This window comes from Vicugna pacos, chromosome 19 (assembly GCF_048564905.1).
Source record: "Vicugna pacos chromosome 19, VicPac4, whole genome shotgun sequence".
NCBI classification, from domain to species: domain Eukaryota; kingdom Metazoa; phylum Chordata; class Mammalia; order Artiodactyla; family Camelidae; genus Vicugna; species Vicugna pacos.
In genome coordinates, this window is record NC_133005.1 from 10567579 (window position 1) to 10575551 (window position 7973).

The 7973-nt window shown below is 49.5% G+C and overlaps 1 long non-coding RNA gene across 1 annotated transcript; it reads right to left on the bottom strand.

Moving 5' to 3' along the window:
- Positions 1-1800: 1800 nt before the first annotated feature.
- On the bottom strand, positions 1801-7712 carry LOC140687375 (uncharacterized). Its single transcript, XR_012061630.1, has 5 exons — positions 7591-7712; positions 5882-5998; positions 5288-5462; positions 5088-5169; positions 1801-1856 (listed from the first exon to the last, which is right to left on the bottom strand). It is a non-coding gene; the product is annotated as an uncharacterized lncRNA (long non-coding RNA).
- Between the last annotated feature and the right edge of the window lie 261 nt (positions 7713-7973).

A 7973-nucleotide genomic window follows, 5' to 3' on the forward strand; every position in this document is an offset into this window, starting at 1 on the left:
TGCTTTTATCAGCGAGAAGTGGCTTCTGTTGCTTGTTCAGTGAAACAGTACATCGGGAAACCAGACTACTTCTAACATCAGTAAAATACCAACCTCGGTCAGCTCGCCGGGCAGACAGTGCAGCACAAAGGCCTGAACAGGGCTGTGCGAACGGCTTACGTGAAGGGTCCTCAGCATCTGTCTTCAGAGATACAGAAGCTGATGGTTCAGGTAAAACCTCAGGGTGGGATTGAGGAATCCAAAGCTGGTTGGTTTCAAAGGCTAATTGGTCAGACCAGACCCCTGAGCTGTGGTCAGAAGCCTGGCTCAACGTCATGCAGACTCAGCGCCCTAAGTGCCGGGTGGGGCCAGTGCTGTTCCCTTTGCAGGCTCTCGTTGGGGATTCACTGTAGCCTCTTAAATACAGCAGAAATTCCAGCCCCATTAGCCCCCACCCTGAGTGTTCCATGACACAAATCCCGGGAGTGTTTAATTTTCATCTTTGTTTAGGAGGATGAAGGTGGTTCAAGAGAAGACATAAATTCACACTTAGTGACACAAGGTCACAGCCAGTACTTCCTCCACGGAGAGCTATGTGCTCCCACAGTGGCAGCTGGGGGCTGGGCAGAGACCCTCTGCTGGTCCCAGAGGGACTCGCTCCTCTGGCCACAACTCATGGGTTGGACAACAGATCCAGAGGGTGACAGAGCATCTTTCCTGGGAATTTGGAACTGACACATAGAAATCAAGTTCACTCATCTGGGGATTGGTGGAGGGGAGGGGTGGTGGTTGGAAATCAAATGAAACCAGAGCATGAGAGAAAGTTAGAAGTGAAAGAGCGAGAGACAGAGAGATTGAGCTTGTGAGAGCAAATAGTCAGAAATAAGGCAAACAATCAGGGGACAGAGGAATTCCAGCTCCTGACCGTCTAGTCTGTCCCAACCCATCAACGACCACGCGAGATGTTTAATAACATTCCAATTTTGCAGATTAGGAAACAGGCTGAAAGAGGTGGGGGCTGGGTTTGGGTGCACAGTTAATTGAATTGCCACTGGACCTGACACTTCCCATTGCCTGAAGGCACCCTAATCCTCACTGGGACCCCTGTGGTCCCCTGACAGCCCAGCACCCTGATCAAAGGGCCCCTGCGGGATTGGGAACCCCTCTTGAGTGTGGAGAGTTCCCTGCCCCGAGATGCCATGCATCAGCAAGCTCCCGCTCACCCCAGGTTAACATCAGCCCAGCTGTACAGTCTCCCAACACGCTTCCCTCCCTGCCAGGCACCCCCATCCTTACCACCGAGAGTACTGCAGGAATTCAGGCACAGGGATGCCCAAATCAACACGAGCCCACCGGCTATAGAAACAGCAGACTCCCAGCCCCACCTGGGTTGCGAGGGGACAGAAGGTGTCCTCAACTTCCATGTGTCTAAGACAATCTTCTTCAGCGGGAGGTTCTAGAGAAAAATAAAAGGTCCAAAACATAGTTCGGTGAGGAATTCCTCCAAGGACCTGACTCCAGTGTCTACAACCATGTGTACCTACCCCCGGACTTGGGGTGAAGGTGGATTATTGATCAGCACAACCCCTGGTGGCCCAGCTCCTTGGCTTGGCTGCCCAGAGGGGGCTGGGGGAATGGGTAAGGCCAGGGCACTCAGGAAAAGCACAGAGGACCTGACCTCTCCCTTCTGCACTCGTAAAACCTTCCCCAAATCTCAAGGCATTGGATAGAGATCTGCCACAATAATGAGATGCTCCCATCTCTTCATTCACTCCTGTCAGTTCACTTACATGCTGAGCATCCACTGGGTCCCAGGACATGACACATAGGATGGCTGATGGGACAGGCTTGGTCCTTCCCCCTGGAACCTGTTCAATCTGATCAAAGAATGATCACTCATAAAGAGTTTCTCAAAATTATACAGAGACCAAAGACCAACTGCAGTGTGAACCAAATTTAAAAATATATATGAAGATCCCCCAGTCTCCCCGCCTAAGGTTAACAGCATAAAGCAAAAAATTCTTGCCTTTAATCACCAGGGAAGTTGTCACCCCCTCTCAGGTGGAAAGGAGACTTATTCTTTGAGCACGTCACAGAAGTGCTCCATCGGATTGGACCAGGGCATCTACATTCATTCAGCAAATGTGTATAAGCTCCTACTACATACGGGAATCTCCTAACTAGACCGTTCCCAAGGCTCTCGGGCTTTATCAGTCAACAAAATAGGCATGACTCCCCATCACTGGGGGCTCAGAATTTTAGCAGAGGAAACAGGCAGCATGTTGGGGTAGCAAGAGTTTGGAAAAATTTTTAAAAAAGAGTGATATGAGCAAACTCGGGTGATGGCGGTGGGGTGGGAGGCAGGCAGGAGAGAATAAGGCAATCCTGGCAGATCTCACGGAGTAATGAACTTGAAGCAGAATAGATCTGGAGGAAGAAGGAAGAGCCGGAGCCAGAGGCCCCCAGAGTGAGGGGGAGAGTGTGGGCAGAGAGGCAGAGCACGCCGGGTCCTGAGGCCTTTGTGACGACTTTGGCTCCTAATGACATGGTGACCCGTTTAGTGAGTTTTGAGGGGAGGGGTGATGTAGTCCAACTTATGCTTTTGTGTTTGTGTTTTTTGGGGGTAAGTAATTTATTTATTTTAATGAATGTGCTGGTGATTGAACCCAGGATCTCAAGCATGCTAAGCATGCGCCCTACCACTGAGCAACACCCACCACCCCCAATGTATGTTTTTACAGGCTCCCTCTGACTCTGTGTGGATGAGAGATTGTAGGAAAGCAAAGATGGGAACAGGAGGCTATTGGTATCCAGGAAAGGCTGAAGGTGGCTCTTAGGAGGGCGGGGAGCAGAGAGCAGGTATTTAATTAAGACAGAATATCCAGAATTTTCTAACAAGCTGGATTTGCTGTCTGTGAGTGTAAAAGAAAGAGAGAGAAAGGACATGGTTCCAACATCTGGGCCTGGACAATGGGAGGGATGTCCTCTCCATCCACAGGGGATGGGAAAAGGTGGGGCTGAGCAGGTGGAAAGGGGCTGGTATCAGCTCAGTTCTTCAATGTCATGGTTAAGGGGTGTATTACATATTGCCACAGAACTGCCTAATAGGTAGAGGAATCTGTTTTCTTTTTCTTTTTAACATTTAAAAAATATAATTAAACATATTAATTGTATTATGTGAATGATTTGGGAATTTTGTTTCATGCCAAGTTATATGTTATATATAGCCAAATGGAACATATATCAAAAAGGGGAGAAATGAGGGCTTTCACATAAACTGACTGTCCGTAACGTAGGTAAAATTTCAATAAAACCAGTCTTCAGGGCAAAAGCCTCATCTCGGTGTTACATAAAAATAAATGAAAAACGACTATGTTGATGTACCATTATTTCATGTTACATAATAGCCCCAAACTAACAGTGTTTAACTATGAGGCTTGTAGAAATACTATTCGCTTTATTCACATAAATACAGAAGTGCAGAAATGTTCTAAGGTAGAATTAGCATCTTAGTGGAAATAATACATATTTGAGCATTTTACATGATATATATGTACCGATTCAAAATTTGGAAAAGTAATTACATAGTAGAACATATGTATGAATGTGAAAGCAAGATGAATGAAAGGAAAAGAATGTGATGTGAGTCTCAGGGATAAAGGCTCAGATGGAAAGGGGAAATCAGGGAATTTTGGAGAAATCGAGAAATTGATGGCATGCCAATTTCCAAGGCTGGGTTGCTTCCACCAAAGGAATAGCAGAGAGAGAGAGGAGAGGCCCAGGAACCCACCCTGGGGAACACCCACAGTATATGTTTGGAAAAAACAGGAGACATTGGCAAAGGACCAGCCAGCAGGCCAAAAGCAGAAACAGACAGAGAGATGGGCTGGAGGTTGAGTGAAGCAGGAACACGGGGTAGGAGGGATGGAAGAGCTGGGTCAAATGCTGCCGAGGGGCCAAGCATGATGAGGAGTCAAAATTGACCACTATATTTAGCAACATGGGGTCACTGATGGCCTTGACAGGGCAGTTTCCATAGAGCGAGGGATCAGGCGAAAAGCCAGAATGGGTGTAAAAGGGGATGGCTCAAGAGAAGATGCAGACAGTGAGTTTAAACAACTCCTTAAAGATTTGCTGCAAAGACACAGGGTGGCAATTGGTGGGGGTGAATTAGGGTCAAGGAGTGCTGTTTGTTTAAGAGGATGGACGTTTATATACTGATGGTGCCAACTAGCAGGAGAACAAAATAGATGAGGCAGTGAAAGAGAGGATGGTTTTGGGAGTGACAACCCAGAGAAGATGGGAGGGATGGGGCCTCGGGGACTTTTGGAGGAACTGGCTTTCGATGCCACTTTTAATAAGCGCTGGGGCACCGAGAGTGAGGTCACAGACATCAGAAGGCGAGCGGATGTGCTGGGAGTTGCTTGTGAAATTTCTCTTCTGTTGGCTTGTTTGCTTGTTCAAAGTAGAAAACTAACCTTACCAGCTGAGGAACAAGGAGGAAGAAAGAGTTACTGGAGCCATGAGCAGAAGATAACAAAGAGCCTTCCAGGGAGAATGGGACAGTAAAAAGGGCAGGGGGAGGCGGGGGAGTGCGCTCCCAGAAAGTTACATTTTCTCTTTGACGTCCCCAAATGTGTGATGTGTTATTACCCTTCCTGCTGTCTACAAAATAAAAATTAATTATGGTTCAGAGGAAATGCTATTTCATTCTAAGAGGCTGCCTGTTTCTCAGGAATGGTCATCTTAAACTGCAAATATTACAAACAATGTTGAAAAGATGAACCTGTGTACCTAAAATCCCCTATTTTCTATTAATCTGTTTACTACTTAGTTCCCCTATCAATAACACATAACAAATACTGCCATGATGGAGGTACATCGATGCTTAAAAGGAAATGAGATCTGTATCCTTTTGCTAAATTCCATGGCTTCCTTAATATGCAGTTCCACTTGGAATTTAGGAATGTCTGGTATAAGAAGTGAGAAACAGTTTGAGAAAATCCCGGCTCAGAATTATACATCACAACCACATCTCACAAGTATATACAGCCGTAAAAAAGTTTAAAAGCAAAACTCCGTAACTACTCTTAAAGACCTTTGCAAACCTGGGCCTGCCAAGATGTTTCCAAACTGGAAAGGAACTCCAATCTCTTGCCTGGTACCGGACCAGAGGCTGGCCAGCCTTTTCTGTAAAAGCGAGAGAGTAAATATTTTCAGTTTTGCAGATCATTTTGTTGTAACCATGCAGGTAGGCAATAAGAAAGCTAAGAGCACTGGGAGACAGGAAACAAACGGGCATGCCCACACTCTCCCTTCCACTCAGGGCAGCTTCTCTGTGGTGGGGAGCTTTGCCACAATCACTTGCTTCTTTTTTCCATTGGTTTCTTTGTTTCCACCTTACTGCTCGAGCTCAGAACTTCAGGTGGGCCTGGTCCTTCAGCATCCATGCAGAGAAGGCTGAGCGGGGTTGGGAACCCCACCTGATGGAGAAGAGAGATTACTGGGAGGGACATTGTGGAGGCCACCATGACACGAGACAATCACACCTTCTGGGGTGAAAGGGAATGAAGACAAGGGAAGGACACAGTAGTGGGACCCCTAGGTCGCCTGCCAGGCTTGTTCTCTCTCCACGGCAACCATGGGGGCCTGGGGGGTGTTGGGCTTCAGCTACGGTGATTAGGATGAAGGGACTCAATATAAAGGACCCTCCAACTCCTCACTAGGTTCCAAACGCAGCCCCTCTAAGTCCACCCTCTGAGTTTCTGGAACTCTGCTGGAAGAATACATGAGCAGGCCAGAACCAGAGCCCAAGCCAAACATGACAGGGGTCTCGTGGGGCTGTAACCCCATGCTCAGTGGTCAGGGACTCCTTGCAAATCTGCAGAAATCCCTGTTCCACCTCATTCCTGGGAGAAACCCCAGATCTCCTCCTGCTCTGTCTGTTCTTCTCTTGAGGCTATTGTCCTGGAGGGATGCTGAGTCCTTGAACCTGGTCCTCCAAACGTACATAAGCAGCCTGTTCAATAAAACAAATTATGCACTTTTTCACATTTGCCAGTTTTTTGATTCCAGAAAGGCTGTGGGACTCATTCTCACAGTCTCCTGTGCCCCCACCACATGGTGGCCCTCTGCTCATGTAAACACGATTTCCCACAACTGCACCCTGCCTCCCAGCTTGTCAGAGGGGAGTGTCCCACAAAGACACAGGTGTTTGTGAGGATCCTGTCCCCCAGCAGAAAGCCTGCTCCTGGAGCCACGGACAGGGATCTGGCCTCCTAAGCTGCTCAGCTCTAATTCAAAGCCTAAAGTGGGGGCCCCGAACATTGCTGAATGACTTTCTGAATCACCTGGACTGGAGGGGACTGATTTTCTTTCCAGGAATGGAGGTAGCACAGCCTCCATTTTCAGGGCTGACCTTGACGATGGATCTAGTTCCCCCGACTGCACCGCAGGAATGAGTGGCCCTTCCATCCCACAGGTTGGAAACCCAACCCAAGGGAGTACTGAAGCAGTGCATTGCTGCCAGGTCCAGCATCCCTGCAGAGTGGCCTCTGCCCTTGAATGACCCCCTTCCCAGGGCCTTTCTTGCCCGGACACCACCACACCCCAGGCTGTGCCAGAGCTCTGGGGCTCTGCGTGTCCAGGTCACACAGGTGGGACCTGAGCCAGGTGTCCCCTGGGCCTCAAGGGAGAGAGGTCTGCTTCTGCATCAGGGGAAGGTGACCCCACAAGGCTGGCAGGACACTCTCAATATGGACCTCCAGGAGCCCTGGGAGCAGTTTCCCTGCAGGTGTTAAGAGCCATCATCAGGAGGGCAGGCCCCTCTTTGTGCAGACCATCCAGCAGTGCTGGGCCCACGTGCTGACCTCAGAAATCTACATGCCCCCAGGATACCCCAGGCAACCTCACAACTTCGTCACTTGGTGACCTGGGTACCACGAGCTCCTTGGCCATCCCATGAGGGTGGTCCTTGCAGGCATGGTCTCCAGGTTCTCCCATTGAGAAATCCCCCTGGGTTTCTGTGGTCAGAGAGCACACACCAGAAGATTCTAGTCCTGCAGTGACCCCCACAGCAGTCAGCTCCCCTGTGCATGTCCAGGGACAAATGACAGCAATTTATTGCCAGGAACCGTGATGAACAAGGGGGTGGGATTCCATACTAAGTTCAGGATCCTGGTAACTCACTCTGCACCCCAAAAAGCTTCCACGAGAAATGTGTGTATTGGGATGTCTGTGCCCCTAGAAGAGCTGTTCCTGAGGGTTCCTGGGACCCTCCAGCCCCTCTCAAGGTTCTCAGATCCTGGGTCTAAATTTCTATCTGCCTCTTTTGGTGTACAGCCACCTGTGTCTCATGGTCACGGGTCACTTTATTGCATGACTTGGCATGTTCTTAGTGCTCGTCCTCCACCCCTGCACTAGACTCCCAAGATGTTCCCACTGACCCTTGGCTCCCTGGGTGGCTCAGGGGGCCCTAAGTCTGCACCCTTCACTCTCCTCCTCTACCCCCACCTCTGGGGCCACCCCTAGGTGGACTTGGAGGTGTTTGTAAATGAGTCTTACACAAGGACATGTCTGGACAAAGCAGGACCCCACCCCCGGAAAACTCACCTGCTCCCTTCTCAGAAGAGGACCCCACAGCCCCACATTGCCTCCCAGGGGTCTACTCAGGACACAGTCCCCCAGTTCTGGGCAAGGTGTCTCCCTGGAATCCTTGCTTCCAGGAAGAGTCTTTCTGTCCTTCTTCAGAGTTTAGAGGTGTTCCCATGTCCCTGACCACCAAGATGCCCAGCACAGTCCCTTCAGTGACCTGGAGAGACAAGGAACTTATGTGGCCACAGGTCTCACAAGACACACCTGCTGGGACCCCAGGCTAAAGGGCTGTCCTTCTGCCTTCTCAGGTGTGGCTCCCGTGATACCTTTTTGCAGGGGGCCCAAACGGGGAGTGTGGCCCAAAGTAGTTCATGGGGCTCTCTGGGCAGGGAAGACTTGGG